The sequence below is a fragment of the Saccostrea cucullata genome, unplaced genomic scaffold (genome assembly GCF_032062105.1).
Source record: "Saccostrea cucullata isolate Sc308-1 unplaced genomic scaffold, CSIRO_AGI_Scuc_v1 ctg11627, whole genome shotgun sequence".
Taxonomy (NCBI): domain Eukaryota; kingdom Metazoa; phylum Mollusca; class Bivalvia; order Ostreida; family Ostreidae; genus Saccostrea; species Saccostrea cuccullata.
In genome coordinates this window covers 1,261-8,605 of record NW_026921521.1, presented here as the reverse complement: position 1 = coordinate 8,605, position 7,345 = coordinate 1,261, and the positions used below count along the sequence as shown (strand labels likewise).

General features: G+C 33.5%; 1 non-coding gene across 1 annotated transcript; it reads left to right on the top strand.

Moving 5' to 3' along the window:
- Positions 1 to 3,067: 3,067 nt before the first annotated feature.
- Trnai-aau (transfer RNA isoleucine (anticodon AAU)) lies at positions 3,068 to 3,140 on the top strand. Its single transcript has one exon. It is a non-coding gene; the product is annotated as a tRNA-Ile (tRNA).
- Positions 3,141 to 7,345: the final 4,205 nt, after the last annotated feature.

Sequence of the window (7,345 nt, the reverse complement as noted above, 5' to 3'; positions counted from 1 at the left end):
CGAATTTTGTTAGCTAAAAAAATTTATGAAACCGTTTAAGCACCTTTGTAAAAGGGTGTGGAATCTTTGATTCAATTATGAGTAAAAACAAAACAGGCATGATTTTCACTTAAATGAAATTATTTCCTTTTTCTTTTAAAAAGTTTTTATCAAATCTGGCGATAAGCTAAATAATGACAATATTACCTAAAATACGTCATTATTTAATTCTTTATTAATCTATTCAGAGAAATGCATATTATTTAAAATATCAGCAGGTAAAATATTTCGCCAGTACCTGATTACGAAGTGTTTGTTAAATATCACGTAAATATCGCACATAGATATCATACAAAAATAAAAGTATATTCGGGGAAAAATGAATATATTATTTCAAATTATTGAATTTTATGAATTTACTTATCTGTATTCTTGACAAAGGGTTGAATTGAAAACTCAATTTATTACTTATCTGTAGAGGAATCATTTAATTTATGACAACCCCCCCCCTTCCACCATTTAATCTGTTGATTATTTCAAATGCTTAACTGCTTGTGAAAACTTTATCGTCAAATCTCTAAAACAAAACAAAGTTCCCCCCACCACCCTAAAAAGGTTTGTTAATAATTACATTTGCATATGATATGTGCTCCGATTGCATGATTAAATTGAATTTTCATTAACATTAAAGCATAGACGCATACGTTCTAAGTTGTACATGTATGTCTTAGCAACAATTTAAATGGGAAAAATTAGGTGCACAATTTAATACATGTATTTCTTGCAAAGCAACAAAAAGGGAAATGGATACAATTTCGACCAGTTTCTTGACACCGAACACCCACAGCCGTCTTTTTTCTTTATCCCGATGTGGAAGCCCCCCTCCTCCCCCCCCCCCCCCCATGCAGCGCAGCGCCTTTTCTGGGGGAATTATGTTTCCTACGAAAAATGATATTTTCTTCTTCAAAATTTTTAATTTTGGTATACAATTTAAGTGCATATTACTATTTTCTTAAGTTGATGATGCATATCAGTTAAAACAAACAGCAAAATACAAACTTTAAGAAAGTTTTGTTTGGTTTTTTACGTTTTTGAATGATAACGTGCATTACACTTAAATCTATGCAATATTAACCAATTGCTCGAAATGGAAACATTCGATCACAAACCCCAATTCTACTTTGAATAAAATTACTCGTATGTCAATTCAATTTTCAAATCACTCAGATGCACAATATTTGTGTAAAAAAAAGTTCACATTTGCATGTGCACTTGCATTTGCATTTCTGCACTCTTGTTACAGAAAATAATGTCATTTTAAGAAACAGTGTATTTCTTATGTTTTAAGTTTTTAAATCATTAAAACCACTCGCAAATCTGTTCATACAGCTTTAGATTTTAATTTTAATTTACTTTAAAACATGGTAACGTAAATATTGGTAACGAAAATTTTCGGTAACGTAAATATCTTTCTGAGATTTATCGAATCTTTTAATGCTGTTGTTTAATTATTCTACTGTTAATTAAATGTATATTCTAGTGCTTGAGTGTAAGGCAATTCCCCCATAGGAAACAGTGTAGTTCTCTTACTTAATTTGTGAATAAATACTAACACGTAAATATCAATGAATTTTTTAACCATTGGACTCTGGGGGAAAGGGGGACTATTTTCTGTAAATACAGATTTTACCATTCCATGCAATATAAGAGGTGTTCATGATGTTAAAAAGGTACAACTTAATCCTATTGAGTCAGTTCAGCAATCCTTCAAGTCCTTTTGAATTTCCAAATAGAAAAGTAATGATTTTGCGGTGACATCAAAATTTGATAAATATATTAAAATTTTTAAAAATTTGTGACACGCATATGTGTGAAGGGTGTGATATTCAGAAAATATAACTCAAATGTAGGACATTGGGAGATCCAAAAAGGGGGGTTCCGGGGGTTGGAACCCCCCCTTTTTTTTTTTGCCGAGTAAAAAGGGAGAGAAAAAAAAAGAAAGAGATAGAGAGAGTTGATAAAACGTTTTCCGAGAATAAATATATGTACAGTACGTCTAACTTATGTAAATTTGAATAGATAGATTCTCACACATTAAGTTTCCTCCATTCACCTTCAATATTACTTATTTACGAGGAGTGGTAAAAATATTTTTATTTTTATATGTCTTATAGAATGAGATTAGATTCCCCAGATCTGTGGCTGTATTGGCTATATATGTACCGTTTTTTGGTCATATATATTTTGAAGGAACTAACTTGTAACTCTTTGTTTATACCCCATTTCAAAAAGTTTTTTTTTTTAAATTCTAAAAGAAAATTCTTTGTACTCTTCGGAAATGCTGCAAATTAATTTAATTGAATGCTTCAGAAGTTTTTGAAGTGTGTTTTTTTTTTCGCACTGGGGGTACAGTACCTTTTCAAAAAAAAAAAAAACGTAAAAGATATTATTTAACACAACCTTAGATCTTTTGTTTAAGTCTTCGGTTGAGAGAGGGTATGTGTGTGTGTGTGGGGGGAGGGGGGGGGGGTAGAGGGGCACAAACCTGGAACCTCCCCTTTCAAAAATGGCTGGATCCGCCCCCGAAGGACAATCTTACTAAGAAAAAGATATGTAAGTGATTTAAAACTTCTTTTTGGTTTAAAATAAAAACTACACGATGATCGGCGACAGTAACGTAAATATCGATTTCTGCTATTAAATGTGATTTTCGCCTAAGACAATCATTCAAGTTACAACAAACAATTGTTGTATTTTAATCAACAACCAACAATGGTTCATATGACTGGCAGAAAATAAAATTTATTAGAAATTTTATATTACTTAAAACACGGTACATTATTTTAAGCGACTATAATTTGTGAATCAGTGTTGTAAGCCCTTCAATATTTTATAAGGCCTTTACCCATGTTTACCATTACCTTCACCGTTCATCAAGTTCTTGGCTACGTGATAGCAAACTCGTTATGGTTCTGTAGCTCTTTTTAAAAAGTGTTCGCTAAATGGGAATAAACCCAATAAAATCCATATTGTTACATAACCTAACCCTCAAAGATTATTCTTATGTTTTGTGCATAACGAACACATCGGCCGGTTAGCTCAGTCGGTTAGAGCGTCGTGCTAATAACGCGAATGTCGTGGGTTCGACCCCACACTGGCCAGAAGCTTTTTTTTTTTTTTTTTTTTTTAAAACTTCACACCCCTTTTATTCAATACTTTTTACATATATATATATTTTTTCAGCAAGCACTCAACGACAATACAAAACTAAAGTTTCCTAGTTTAACATGTACCGATACTCAAAAGAAGATCGGAAAAGATGAAGGATTTAAATAATGTAGGCTATTTAGAATCTAAATGCGTGATTTTATAAAGAACTAGTGCTAATTGTAACGGGAACCGTTCAATTTCCCAAACGCTCCCCAACTCCCTTTTTGTGCCATATTCCCTGTAAGCTTCATTAAATAAGGCAAAGTATATGCATTTAAGACTTTGACAACGTTTTTCCAGAAGTATACCAAGTATATTCAAATTTTAGCATAGCACGCGTGCGCATGTGAATCCGTAAGCGTAATGACGATATCATCTTGTCTACACTATTTAGAAATCTTGATTCACTAAATATTGAAGCATTTAATCCAAAAGCATTTAAAAAATACGCTCATTCATGTGTATTTTTAATTTTACTAATTCACGTGCACGCACGTGCATACATGTGCATGATGACTATACCTTCTTATAGGAGTTTATTATGTCTGCTTATCGTTGGTCCAAATCCCATCCTGTTTGGTTGAAAAACAAGGGAGTTACAGCCATTTAAAGTTTAAGCCAATCAAATTGCAGCGCACGTGCATGCGCATGTATTAATGAAAATTGTTATGTATCATCTTGTAGGATCTCTAATGCATGCCTATGTTTAAAATTTCATAGCATTTCGTCAAAAATCGAAAAAGATATTGTGATTTTTGTATAAGCCAATCAGAGCAAAGCGCATGTCCACGCACGTGCATGCATGTGTATGATGACCATACCATCTTGTAGTAGTCCATTGTGTTTGTCTATGTTCTAAATTCCATCTTATTTGGTTGCAAAACAAGGGAGTTATAGCCATTTCAAGTTTAAGCCAATCAGATTGCAGCGCACGTGCATACGCGTGATTTCATGATTTTTCTATATCATATTGTAGGATATCCTAATGCATGATTATGTTTTAAATTTCAAAGCATTTCGTCAAAAAACAAAGGAGATATAGCCATTTAAAGTTTCAGCCAATCAGATTGCAGCACACGGGCATGCGCATGCTTTCATGAAAATTCTTATACATCATGCTGTAGATCTTCAAAATGTAGGTCTATGTTCAAAATTTCAAAGGAATTCGTCAAAAAACATGAAAGATATAGAGACTTTAGTTTCAGCCAATCAGAGCGAAGCGCACGTGCATGCGCGTGAGATCTTAATTTTTTGACCATGTCATTTTGTCTATTCTTCTAATATATACTTATAATATGAGTTTCAAAGCATTTCATCAATAATTTAATCATAGTCTGTATCAATTATATTGGACATTTCTTGTGTTGCACGTGCGAGCTCTTGAGATAGTGTCATGCACATGCTTTCATGATAAATCTTATAATACAGGCTGTGCAGATCTCCCTAATATAAGACTATGTTCAAAATTTCAAATGATTTTATCAAAAAACAAAAAAGATATTGAGACTTTAGTTTCTCTACACTATTTATATAGTTTAATATACTTAATATCAAATCAATTCATCCAGAAGTATTAAAAAATACACTCATTTAAGCGTATTTTTGATATTACTCATTTCACCTGCACGCACATGCATGCACGTGCATGAGGACTATACCTTCTTGTAGGAGTCTATTATGTCTCTTTATGTTCTAAATCCCATCCTGTTTGGTTGAAAAACAAGGGAGTTATAGCCATTTACAGTGTTAGCCAATAAGATTGCAGCACACGTGCATGCGCGTGTTTTCGTGACAGTTGTTATATATCATATTGTAGTACATCCTAAAGTATGTATATATTTTAGATTTCATAGCATTTCGTCAAAAAACAGAAAAGATATTGAGATTTTTGTTTCAGCCAATCAGAACGAAGCACACGTGCACGTACGTGCATGTATGTGCATGATGAACATACCTTCTTGTAGGAGATCATTATATTTGTCTATATTCTAAATCCCATCCTGTTTGGGTGAAAAACAAGGGAGTTATAGCCATTTAAAGTTTAAGCCAATCAGATTGCAGCGCACGTGCATGCGCGTGTTTTCATGACAATTTTTATATATCATATTGTAGAACATCCTAAAGTATGCCTTTATTTTAAATTTCATTGCATTTCGTCAAAAAACAGTTAAGATATTGAGTTATTTGTTTCAGCCAATCAGAGCGAAGCGCACGTGCATGCGCGTGAGTTCGTGCTAATTTGACAGTGTCATGTTACATGTATATACACTATCAATATATCCTTACATAATAAGTTTCAAAGAATTTCATCCAAAAATGTAAAAGTTATGGCTATATTAAATATATCACTCATTTCACTCATTTCACGCGCACGCACGTGCATGCGTATGCGCGCAAAATGACCTTCGTTCCGCACACCTATACTACACACCTATTAACCCTAAAAAGGTTTTAGCTTAGTTTGGTGAACAGTTTCTGAGAACACTCGCGGACAAAAAAGTACCGGAGAACAAAGAAGAAAAAAAAGAATAATAATAATAACTAGTGCTAATTGTAACGGGGACCGTTACAGATGTTCCCCAAACGCTCCCCAACTCCTTTTTGGTGCCATATTCCCTGTAAGCTTCATTAAATAAGACAAACTCTGTGCATTTTTGACTTTAACAACGTTTTCTCAGAAGGATACCAATTATATTCAAATTTTAGCATTGCACCCGTGAGCATGTGAATGCATGTGCGTTATGATGATATCATCTTGTCTACACTATCTACATATCTTAATATACAATATATTAAAGCATTCAGTCCAAAAGTATGAAAAATCACTCTTTCAAACGTATTTTTCATTTCACTCGTTCCAAATGCACGCACGTGCGTGCACGTGCATGATGACCAAACCTTCTTGTAGGAGTCCCTTATATCTATCTATATTCTAAATCCCATCCTGTTTGGTTGAAAAACAAGGGAGTTATAGCCATTTCAAGTTTAAGCCAATCAGATTGCAGCACACATGCATGCGCGTGATTTCATGATTTTTTTTCTACATCATATTGTAGTATATCCTAATGCATGACTATGTTTTAAATTTCAAAGCATTTCGTCAAAAAACAAAGGAGATATAGCCATTTAAAGTTTCAGCCAATCAGATTGCAGCACGCGGGCATGCGCATGCTTTCATGAAAATTCTTATATATCACGCTGTAGATCTTCATAATGTAGGTCTATGTTCAAAATTTCAAAGGATTATGACAAGAAACAAGAAAGGTATTGAGACCATAGTTTAAGCCAATCAGAGCGAAGCGCACGAGCATGTGCGTGAGTTCTTACTTTTTTGACCATGTCATTTTTTTCTCTCCTTCTAATATATACTTATAATATGAATTTCAAAGCATTTCATCAATAATTTAAATAGTTACGTCTGTATCAATTATATTGGACATTTCTCGTGTTGCACGTGCGAGCTCTTGCAAGCACATGTGCATGCACATGCTTTCATGATAAATCTTATATTACAGGCTGTAGATCTCCCTAATGTATGACTATGTTCAAAATTTCAAATGATTTTATCAAAAAACAAAAAAGATATTGAGACTTTAGTTTCAGCCAATCAAAGCGAAGTGCACGTGCATGCGCGTGCGATCTTGCTATTTTGACCATGTCATCTTGTGCACACTACTAATATATCCTTACATTATAAGTTTCAAAACATTTCGACACAAAATAGAAAAGTTACGGTTATATCCATTATATATCGGTCATTTTAAGTTTTGCACGTGCGCGCTCTTGCAAGCACGTGCGCGCAAAATGACCTTGATTCCGCAAATCTACATAACATGCCTACTTACCCTAAAAAGGTTTCACCTAAGTCGGATGTGTAGTTTACAAGATCACTCGCGGAAAAGATTTTCCCAGGAAGAAAAATAATAATAATAATAATAAGAATATAATAAGAAACAGAGTAAAAACAATATGTTCCCCAACTTCGTTTGGGGAACATAACAAGCTAATTCAGAGAATTCGTGTCCCCCGCTTAGGGAAAAAGTCGGCTCCCCCTGACTGAATTTGTAGAATTATTAAATGTATACATGTATACTGAAGCAGATAAAATACATGTATGTCAATATGCATATAAAGATTTGATTGCTTATTCTTTATT